Source organism: Pollachius pollachius (assembly GCF_949987615.1).
Source record: "Pollachius pollachius genome assembly, chromosome: 3".
NCBI classification, from domain to species: Eukaryota; Metazoa; Chordata; class Actinopteri; order Gadiformes; family Gadidae; genus Pollachius; species Pollachius pollachius.
In genome coordinates, this window is record NC_136936.1 from 23,158,423 (window position 1) to 23,168,221 (window position 9,799).

The 9,799-nt window shown below is 40.7% G+C and overlaps 3 long non-coding RNA genes across 3 annotated transcripts; all 3 read right to left on the reverse strand.

The window, feature by feature from the left end:
* Positions 1 to 5,567: 5,567 nt before the first annotated feature.
* Positions 5,568 to 6,500, reverse strand: LOC307072047. Its single transcript, XR_013811657.1, has 3 exons — positions 6,402 to 6,500; positions 6,099 to 6,218; positions 5,568 to 5,631 (listed from the first exon to the last, which is right to left on the reverse strand). It is a non-coding gene; the product is annotated as an uncharacterized lncRNA (long non-coding RNA).
* Positions 6,501 to 6,603: 103 nt separating this feature from the next.
* Positions 6,604 to 7,554, reverse strand: LOC307072046. Its single transcript, XR_013811656.1, has 5 exons — positions 7,509 to 7,554; positions 7,354 to 7,418; positions 7,171 to 7,251; positions 6,919 to 6,985; positions 6,604 to 6,753 (listed from the first exon to the last, which is right to left on the reverse strand). It is a non-coding gene; the product is annotated as an uncharacterized lncRNA (long non-coding RNA).
* Positions 7,555 to 7,858: 304 nt separating this feature from the next.
* Positions 7,859 to 9,726, reverse strand: LOC307072048. Its single transcript, XR_013811658.1, has 3 exons — positions 9,597 to 9,726; positions 9,299 to 9,364; positions 7,859 to 7,910 (listed from the first exon to the last, which is right to left on the reverse strand). It is a non-coding gene; the product is annotated as an uncharacterized lncRNA (long non-coding RNA).
* Positions 9,727 to 9,799: the final 73 nt, after the last annotated feature.

The window sequence follows — 9,799 nt, forward strand, 5'->3', positions numbered from 1 at the left end:
GACTGTCAGCCTCTCCGACCCGGGTATTGATCCGGTAATTGCGCGCCACTCGGGAGCTTTAAACGCACAAAGTGTTGCCCTCCAAGCTGTGAACACCGTGGAGCCGATAGTGCGGGTTCATCTGTCTGACCCACACAGAGTTTGTGCGTTGGTGTTGTTTACTCAGAGCATTTATTTTAACGCTGAAACCTCTGCTAATGTTGGGTATCTTGGAATTTTGTTCAGGGATTCGTATCGACACAAAATATGCATTAGACCATCTCAAAGCATTTCTAAGAGAAGAGAGTGAGACATCAGCTCCATCTCCGTCCGGGAACTATACATATCTCTGTCGTTTCCTTCTTCTTTCGATCCATCGTTTCTGTCTGGTTTCCTTGGTCATTAGACCCAGAGAGCCTTTGAAGCCAAGAGGGTGGAGGAATTACTATTACTATTAAAGATCCCATATTGTGCTTTTTTAGGGTTACATGCCTGTGTGTTAGAAATACCCCCTACGTTTGTTCTCACACTGTAAATTTCTGCAGAACCAATTTCAGTGTCTTTCACGTCTTTCAAAACGTTCTGATTTGTATCATGTCACATTAAGGCCTCCTCCTGAGTAGCCCGTCTGCTGTGATTGGTCAAACGCTTTGCACATGTGTCTGCAAATTCACTCCAACGAGGAGTTATAAACAATGCCGGTCGCCTGGAGGCGCAACTTCTGCCCACTGCCGTCTGACGTCACACTGTTACGGAAGTGAAGTTTGAGCGCAAACAAGCTGTTTCACGCGCTTATTGAGGGGCGTTCTCGGTGAGCGAATACTCCCCCTGGCTCGGACTTACATTTTCCTAGCTTAGCAGACGTAAAACATGTATACATACGTCATATAACGGTCTAAAGCAAAGGGAAAAGTTGAAAAGAACATGATATCACCGCTTTATATTAGTTTTTGGTGATGGGGTGGCTGATCCGTAGCACGGTCTGCGAGCAAATCCTTTTAACCTTTTACTCACAAAAAGCATCCATGGACACCAAATATCGGGCCTTTACTCCACTCACCAACCCTTCTTTTAACCGATGAGAATAGCCGCCTCGGATTTCAAAGGTCTGATCCACACAGCAACAGCTTGCATGTACACCACATGCATCAGCACCACAGTGAGCTTAAGGCCAAGCGAACAACATCATGACGCACAGGAGGCTTAATATCCAGATCAGGATGCTGTGTCGTCCTGATGTGTTTAACCGTGTCAAGAAGGCAGTGAGGCTGTAGTATCAGTGGCTTTTCCTGTGCTCGCGGGACTCTCGATGTTCGACCAAAATCAAACCTTTTATTTAGCAACTTTAATATGCATGATCTCGTTAGAGTCCGCAGGAATATGAGTTCTGTTAATAATTCAGGAAACATTGGAAAGTAGGAATCAAAATGGAATTGTAAACATATGTGAGTCTGTAAAATATTCATGTGAATGCGACATCATGAATGTGAATGGTGAAGCAAACAGGAATAAATTGCATTCAGGAAATTTTACAGACTTATTACAGAATATTACAGAATATTACACATTCACACATGCACACACACACACACACACACACACACACATCCATCCACTCGCACAAAAACCTAAACGAACTACCACACAGCAACGCACACACACACACACACACACACACACCCACAGAAACAGACACATACACACACACAGGCACAGATTCACTCATCACCACTTACTCACCCACTCACACATTTCCAACATGTAGGTAAATACAAGCTTAGTCTTTATCTTCCGGTTCTTCTGCATTCTTATTTTCTCTTACATAAACTCTAAGCCTACTAACATGCACCGACTGCTACGGATAGATGTTAATATGCCCACAACTGCTACAGATTCATGCCCTGCAAGCAAGCAATAAGTGAAGCAACTCCCCCTCCCAACACACACATACAAACACACGTATACACACAAAGACACACACACACACACGCACACACACGTCACTAACACGTCACATACACACACACACACGTCACACAAAGACACACACACAAACATCCCACACATATACACACACACAAACACATACAAACACATGTCACACAAAGACACACATACACGTCACTCACACACACACACACACACACACACACACACACAAACACACACCTCACACACACACAAACATCCCAGGTTGATCATCACCAATCTCTGGTTAATCTCCTACCAACCAGAGATCAAGTCTGGCTGTGGAGGGCTATACTGAGTGGCCGTGGGAGCGCGCTGTTCAGACATCTTGGATGCCGCCATCACTGCTCTGTCCTGGCTGATGGCCCCCGGTGTCTCCCCCCCCCCCCGCCCCCCATCCAGATGGCCGCTAAGGGCCAGCATATGCTGGAGCACTCTCTCCTATAATGAAAGTCAAACTTTGCACCTCCTATAGCCCGGCACTTTATGATGTGTTGCAATAACAAACACATTTTTAAAACAATGCTTCACAATAAGGGTATATTAAATGACCATTCATTAACAGTAATTGATGCACTGATGAGCAAAATGATATAGCATTAGGTGTTTGGGTTAGGGTGTAGTGGGAAAATTAAATTTTCACAATCTGTTTCTGTAACTGCCATTGGTTGATTATGCCTTTTCGCTGACGTCCTTGGGGTGGTCAAGGTTCACAGTGTCCAACTGAGAAGTGACCACTATGAGACCGCACATTATAATTGTCAATGATCAAATCAGATAATGTTTACCTAAGGACAGAGTTTCCTGTATTCTCATCAAGGAGAATAATGCATAAGGAGATCTCTGCGCCCTCGTGCCCGGTATACCCCAGGCACGAAGGTTAGCGTTAGATAAAGCTAGGAAAAAGTAGAGTGGCTAGACAATGCAAGGAATAGGAGATAGAGCCCATTTCCCATTCAGGGGCCCTCACCCTGAGAAACTCTCTAGAGGGATGCAGGCTGATTTCTCATCCATTGGATCATTGTATGTTATGTTTTATAGTTTGTTGTATGATTTTTGTATGTTATTGTACCGTTAATGCCCAAATATATGACCATAATTGTTATAAGTTCAGATGACTCTTTATTCTACCCAGTTTGGTCAGTTTAGACAGTTATGATTGATGTGGCCCGGGAATCCCACCACAACGGTACGTTGGTTAGGGTTAACCCTAACAACCCTAAACTCTTTAAAGAAGATATACATTAATACACTGGTTAACATGAACACCATTAGTTAATCATTACTAAAACTTTTAGGTAGATGTTAATTAACTCTTTTTCCTTATAAAGGGATAATTAGTGAACCCTTATTGTAAAATGATACCAATGAATGAACCTCCTCCTACTCTTTATTCATTGAAGGTGCTGTATAATGTCAGTGAAATGTCATTGGAGGTATAGTTGGCATTCAAGTGTGTGTTCAAAAAAAGAGTTGCTCTAAATTGAACTATAGGGCATCCTCTGGATGTTTAGGATCTTATGGCGTGTTTCCACTGGCAGGTGCGCTTAGGCCCAGCACGCCTTGGCCCAGTAGTGAAGGTGCGGTTTGTCCCAGCTCAGTTAAGGCTCACGATTCCACCGCCGACAGTACCCTTATGGAGATCGTAAGTCACACCCCTTACACTAGACCCCCATGGGACCTCTAGGCTAGGGAAATTAGAATGGGAGTCAATGTAAAGTAATTTATTATTTTCTGGTCCCAGTCATTAAATGCCTTGGATTACACATGTTTTGTGTGGGTCTAAATAATATTTTTTCTGCATGCAGCGCTCAGCTATTGTTCTTCATAAGTTTCTTTCCTTCTTTCTTTCTTTATTATTCTCTACAAGCTTTGGGACCAATCTCCTTCCTAAATGTTTACCCTAGAGACTCCATTCAAATTTTAAAATATCCAGAATAGCTGGAATCTTGCGCTTCTTTTCAGAGTTTTTAAATATTTCATACTTTTTAAGGTATTCTACTTTTAAAATATTATCTTTTACAGTGGCGGACTCAGAGTGTTTGAAGGGCAGGGGCGAAAAAATAAAAGGGCCACATTCTTGCTCTAGAGGGCACATCGTCATAATTTATTGTATGAAGGGGCACCAGAGGGCACCCATTCATTTTTTTCACATTTAAAGGGCAGCCAATGAGGCACTTTCTCTCGTATTCACCACTCTTGAGGGCACTTTTTCAACCATGGAGGCACCAGGGGGGGGCGGTCGCCCCCCCTGGCTAAACGGAATTTCAATATCAATTACAATTTATTCAGAATAACAGTTTTAGTTTCATACCGGCTTCGCTTTCAGTTGGTCTCATTGATTTAGGTTGACGCTGGAGCGTGAAGACGTTTAGCAGTGTTGCCAGATTGGGCGTTTTTCCCCGCCAGATTGGGCTACTTTTGGAGGACGTTCAGGCAGTGTTGCCAGATTGGGTTTTTTTTCCACTCTATTGAGCTACTTTTAATCACGCACCGGCTGAGTGGGTAACGGCTGCGGCCTGCTGCAATACAATCGTCTGCAGCGGGAGGCGGGGCTTGACCGTCCAGCAGGTCAAGCCCCGCCCATGACACACGCGTCACACGCCAAGCTCTGCGTAGAAGTTCAGGGACAGTCGGGATTTTGGAAACTCAGTAGAAACAGCGCCTGGGGAGGATTTTCCCCTACTACTACCCTATAAAAACTGTCTTTGCAATGTCTTTTGCAGCGACATATTGTGTTTTTGCTATTAATAGATAGGTTTGTCATAGTTTGTCATTAACGGAAACCCGAGAACAGCAAAATGCAGAGAAGTGAGTGATTATTTTATAGGCTACATCAATTATATAGGCTATAAAAATTAGACTGTACAACAATCAAAGAAAGCATTATATAATTTTTCTATAATTTTACTATCTTCCAATGATGTAGGTCTGCATCAGTCTAAAAAACATACCTTGAAAAACTTTTTTTCACCCCTTCTCACCTATACAGCATCATGACCTGTATTGATGTGTCACTGCCTTTGTTACTGTATGTGCCCGTTTATGTGGAGTGTATTTTGGGACTTGTCCAGGTAATCAAGGGCAGTGGTTCTCAGTTGACTGGTTAAGTAAAAAAGTGCAACCCTTTTCATGGAATATCATAATGATAGATGATTGGAAAAAGCCAGTGATAGCAAATAATGCAAATCATTACCAAAAGAAATGTTTCAGTAGGTCAGGCAAAAAAAATAAAATATACATCTATATATATATATGTATACACACATATAATATTGGTGCAGCATTCATGCAGACCAAGTTATTTCAATGCCTTTTTTCTTGATCCATAAAGATGTTATGAAGTGGATGATCCTGGTGGTTGTTCTGAATGGCCTCTCATCTTCAGTGTACATCTCTCCACCACCAAGTAGTTTTTCCCAGTTTTTTTGCCTTGCATCCTTGTGTCTGATGCCACCTCACCAGCAGAATGAGAAAAGAAAACGACAATCTTGCCACCACAGACTGAAAAATCATCTGCAGCATCTAACTACTGATAAAATGACTCAAGGACTCAAGAAAATTATTTTCATTTATTGGCCTGTTAAACATATCAACATATAACTGACCAATATAAGCAGTAGAAAACAAATAAATGAAGCATGAATGATGAGAGAGGGTCATGTCCTGTCATCTCTGTCCCTCCTGAAAGGAAAGCATAACATGTTACTCGATTTGCCGTAGCATATTCTTGAGCATGGTTGCACAGCACAGGCATCCTTGAGCATAGCTGCAGCAGGTTTGGCGACAGGCTCTGCCTTGGTTATTCGTTCCTTTAATGATCTGCTTTGCAGACCCATCCATCGGGAAACATAAAAACAGAGCCCACAGGTGGATGCTAGGTAGGAGGTGGGTTTCCAAAACCCCATAGGAGCAGCAGCAGCAAGATCTAAGCAGCAGCAGCATAGCCTGGGATGAGCAGGTAAGCTGGGGGGGGTTTAAATAGCACGCCTTATTTGAATGAGGAGAGCATGTGACTGATCAGTTCATCACGATGGGCGCAGCATGAGTCGTCTGCCTGAACTAGCCTTGCAGGCTTCGTATCATGAAGGATGAAAAAAATCAAATATTGTCAGAGCTTTGAAAAATGTTTTGAGATAAGACACACTCACCGATAAATTCACAACTCTACTCAGGGAAGCACATCTGGCAGAAGTTGGGGCAGAAGGCCGGGTGTGAGCTCTCGCTGTAAATCCCCTGCAGCTCCCCTCTCTTCCCCCTTCCTGCGTAGCCTGTGGGTAAATAAAAGATTTATTAATTTATTAAGAGTTATTTTTTGAGTCCCCACTTAATTTTTAGAATTTGGTGCTTATCTTGAATATCATTACTGACAATTTCAAATGTTTCAAAATGTGCTCTACTACAATCTCTGGAGGTAATAACAAAAATATCTATCATATTAACATTTTGCTTACCTGGAATGCAGTTTTTGTATGTAATGTTACACTCTCTGCACGTATCAAGTGAATACATTTTATAGTACTCAGCTCGATACCCTGCCGAGAACCTGCTCCAAGATGCCACTCCTGTAAGACAATTTTGACCAATTCATTCAACTTGGAAAAAAGTGCGGTTTATGGGTATAACATGAGTTTGGTGTTTCAAAATCTTACTGTTCAGCCACAGAAAATGTGCCTTCCTCCTAAAAACCCTGGTGGACACCACTTCTCTGAAGTGGTGACAAACGAGGGAGAGGGTCAGGATGGCCACGTCTCCTTCACTGAGGACAACCAGTGCAAAAATATCCTCCAACACTAGAGGTGGCAACTGAAATAATGAACATTACATTTTTATATTTTCTTTTGGAAAAGACATTTATAGAACAATGCAAGACATTTATAAAACAATTTAAAGGGTGAGTAATTACTATTATGTTAATTTTTTACAGCTAGTTCAGATATTAAGTAGTGAGTAAAGTTATTAATGAAATACCATATCAATAGATATGTGGAGTGGCCGTTCTTCTACTGGCTGAGGTCCATGCAACCGTCTTCTCTTCCTACGTGGAAATTTTCATATTATTTCATATTATATTTTTATATTATATTTCATATTAATTATACTAGATCCTTCTAATATAACATTTTAAACTGAGAAACGTTTAACAAACAAAATTAGAAAGTACTGGACAAGAATTCACGGTTGGGTTCATACCCTGATTTAACAGTCACTTTTGTACAGTACCTTTCCTTTTTGGCCTCGAACTCAGGCAGCTGATGGGCTGGGGCTGTGAAGGATTGTGGGGGATGGAGGGAGTTCTTCTTCCTAAAAGAAAATATTCAGATATCAGACCAGTGAAAAACAACCCTCCCAAAAGAAAAGATAAAAAAAAAGAAGAAATTAATAAATACATGAATAAAAACACACATGCATTGCTGGATGTTCTCCAGGAGGAGCTGGCACCACCACCTCCTCAGATGTGGCATATCTCCCTATTAGATGATGCAGACAGATATGTCATTGCAATTCCAAACCTTAAATACAGTATGGCCATTAGTAACTCACACTTAAATATTTCTCACCTGGGAGAAGTCAAAGTGCCACTCCAGTGCCATGTATAGTGCATACTGCAATCCAAAAAGTCATTATTATTCAAAGTATGACTATCGTATTAGTTTTTTCTTGGGGCCTGTGTACGCTATAAGTGTTGATGATGAGGTGCAAAATCCCACCACTTCATTAACTTCAGAACTCACCATTAGCATGAAGACACCACAGTCAAGGGTTGTTCCTTGTGTTGGGACATTCTGAAAAAGAAAAAATAATAATAATTAGATTACATATTAATTCATTTATTTAAATAAATTAAATAGTAAAATGTAAATACATAGCACATTTCACAGGGCATATCAAATTTAAGAACAGCCCTAACCTTTTTATTGACAAATGTCCATGGTCCAGGTATTACTTGTTTTGCAATTGAGCTACGAAAAAACATAAAGCAACACACAACACACCATGAAATAAAAAAACTATGGAAATACTATGCAAGACCTTATGTTAGGATGTGACATGATATTTGTGGGCAATATTTTAAACACATGACTCCAAACTTAGTCTTCCATTTATAATTTTGGAACAAGATAAGATAAGAGTGACGTGATTACTCCCCAAACAGAAATTCAGTTGTCTTGCAGCTCATCTACCATTTGCAAGGGAATTAAAAAGCCTGATGGCTGTGGGTATGATGGATCTATCAATCTCTCAGTCATGCAACAAAGACAGAAGAGCCACTCACAGCTGTTTTTTTTGTCAATCAAGATGTTTGTTATGAAATGGTTGATCTAAGATGTAAGAGTAGCCTCTACCATCCTCAGTGTACATCTCCACCGCATTACTAGTGAATCCATCACGGACAATTGATGAAATGCTCCTGATATGATTGTCAGTGCCTCAGGATTTTTGTCTGTATCCTAGCAATAACTTAAGAGTACATGGAACCTCAGCATTTCATATGTATAGATATTTATATGTTTTGAATAAATTGACATCTGCAATGACTATTGATCATCTTTTTTTCTGTGTCAACAGTAGGTCTGCAGATTGCCACCACAAATAAAATGAGCACATCACCAGACAGATAAATCATGTACAATACAGTCTACGAGCGCTCCCTTACAACACTGCACAAGAATTATGTAACTCTACTAGGAACAGTGAACGGTTCCCAAAACATGCAACTCTAATAGGAACAGTGAACGGTTCCTAAAATATGCAACTCTAATAGGAACAGTGAACGGTTCCTAAAATATGCAACTCTAATAGGAACAGTGAACGGTTCCCAAAATATGCAAATCTAATAGGACCGGTGAACGGTTCCCAAAATATGCTACTCTAATAGGAACAGTGAACGGTTCCCAAAATATGCTACTCTAATAGGAACAGTGAACGGTTCCCAAAATATGCAACTCTAATAGGAACAGTGAACGGTTCCCAAAATATGCTACTCTAATAGGAACAGTGAACGGTTCCTGAACTTCAGACGCAGTGACTGGAAACCTGAGCATTGATAAATAGTTCAAATCTCCAAAACCCGTAGGCTTGGTAGAGTCAAGCACACATATCTTCCGTTGTTTAGGCTGGAGGGTCTGTAAAATATTTAATAACACGGCAATGGAAGCACATTTTTAATTATGACATCTGCATAAGCACAGCTTTCATATTAACACAGTCGTGATAAAAACTGACCAACTCTTATGCTTTTGTGTGGCTGTCCAGTGGAATAAAAAGATGTTAAGATGTGACAATTTGATAAAATAGTACAAATTTATTATGAATACATGCACTCTGATCTAACACCTTTAACACTTACGCCTAGTATCCAGTGTCCCGGTATCCATATTGGGAATAAGATGCAGTCTTTGGAGGCTGCGTCAACCTGCATCATCGCCATGACAACAACAGCTTGTAGTTTATGACTTGATTTGATTTGATTAAGATCCCCATTTGCTGCTACACCTGGTAGCAGCTACTCTTTCTGGGGTTCATAAGACATTTAAAACACCTAACCTTAGTCACAGGTGATCAATATGTACACGTTCAATACAATAAAAGTGTAGGTACAACAGATAGATCACTTCATTGTTTATTTAGGCAAAGTAAAAACTTACTGGCCGTGCAAGAAGAGGTATCGCAGTGAAGGGTTGTTTCCACGTGGAAATGACATAGCCATCTACAGCAAAAACGGCCTTTCCCTGTAAAGCAAAGAGGACAAGTTTCTATTATGTATCTTTAAAAAAGTATATTCACTTATCAAATATTGTACTACATAACAAAAAAAAAATGCATACCCTGGATCCTGCAACGTAATTTC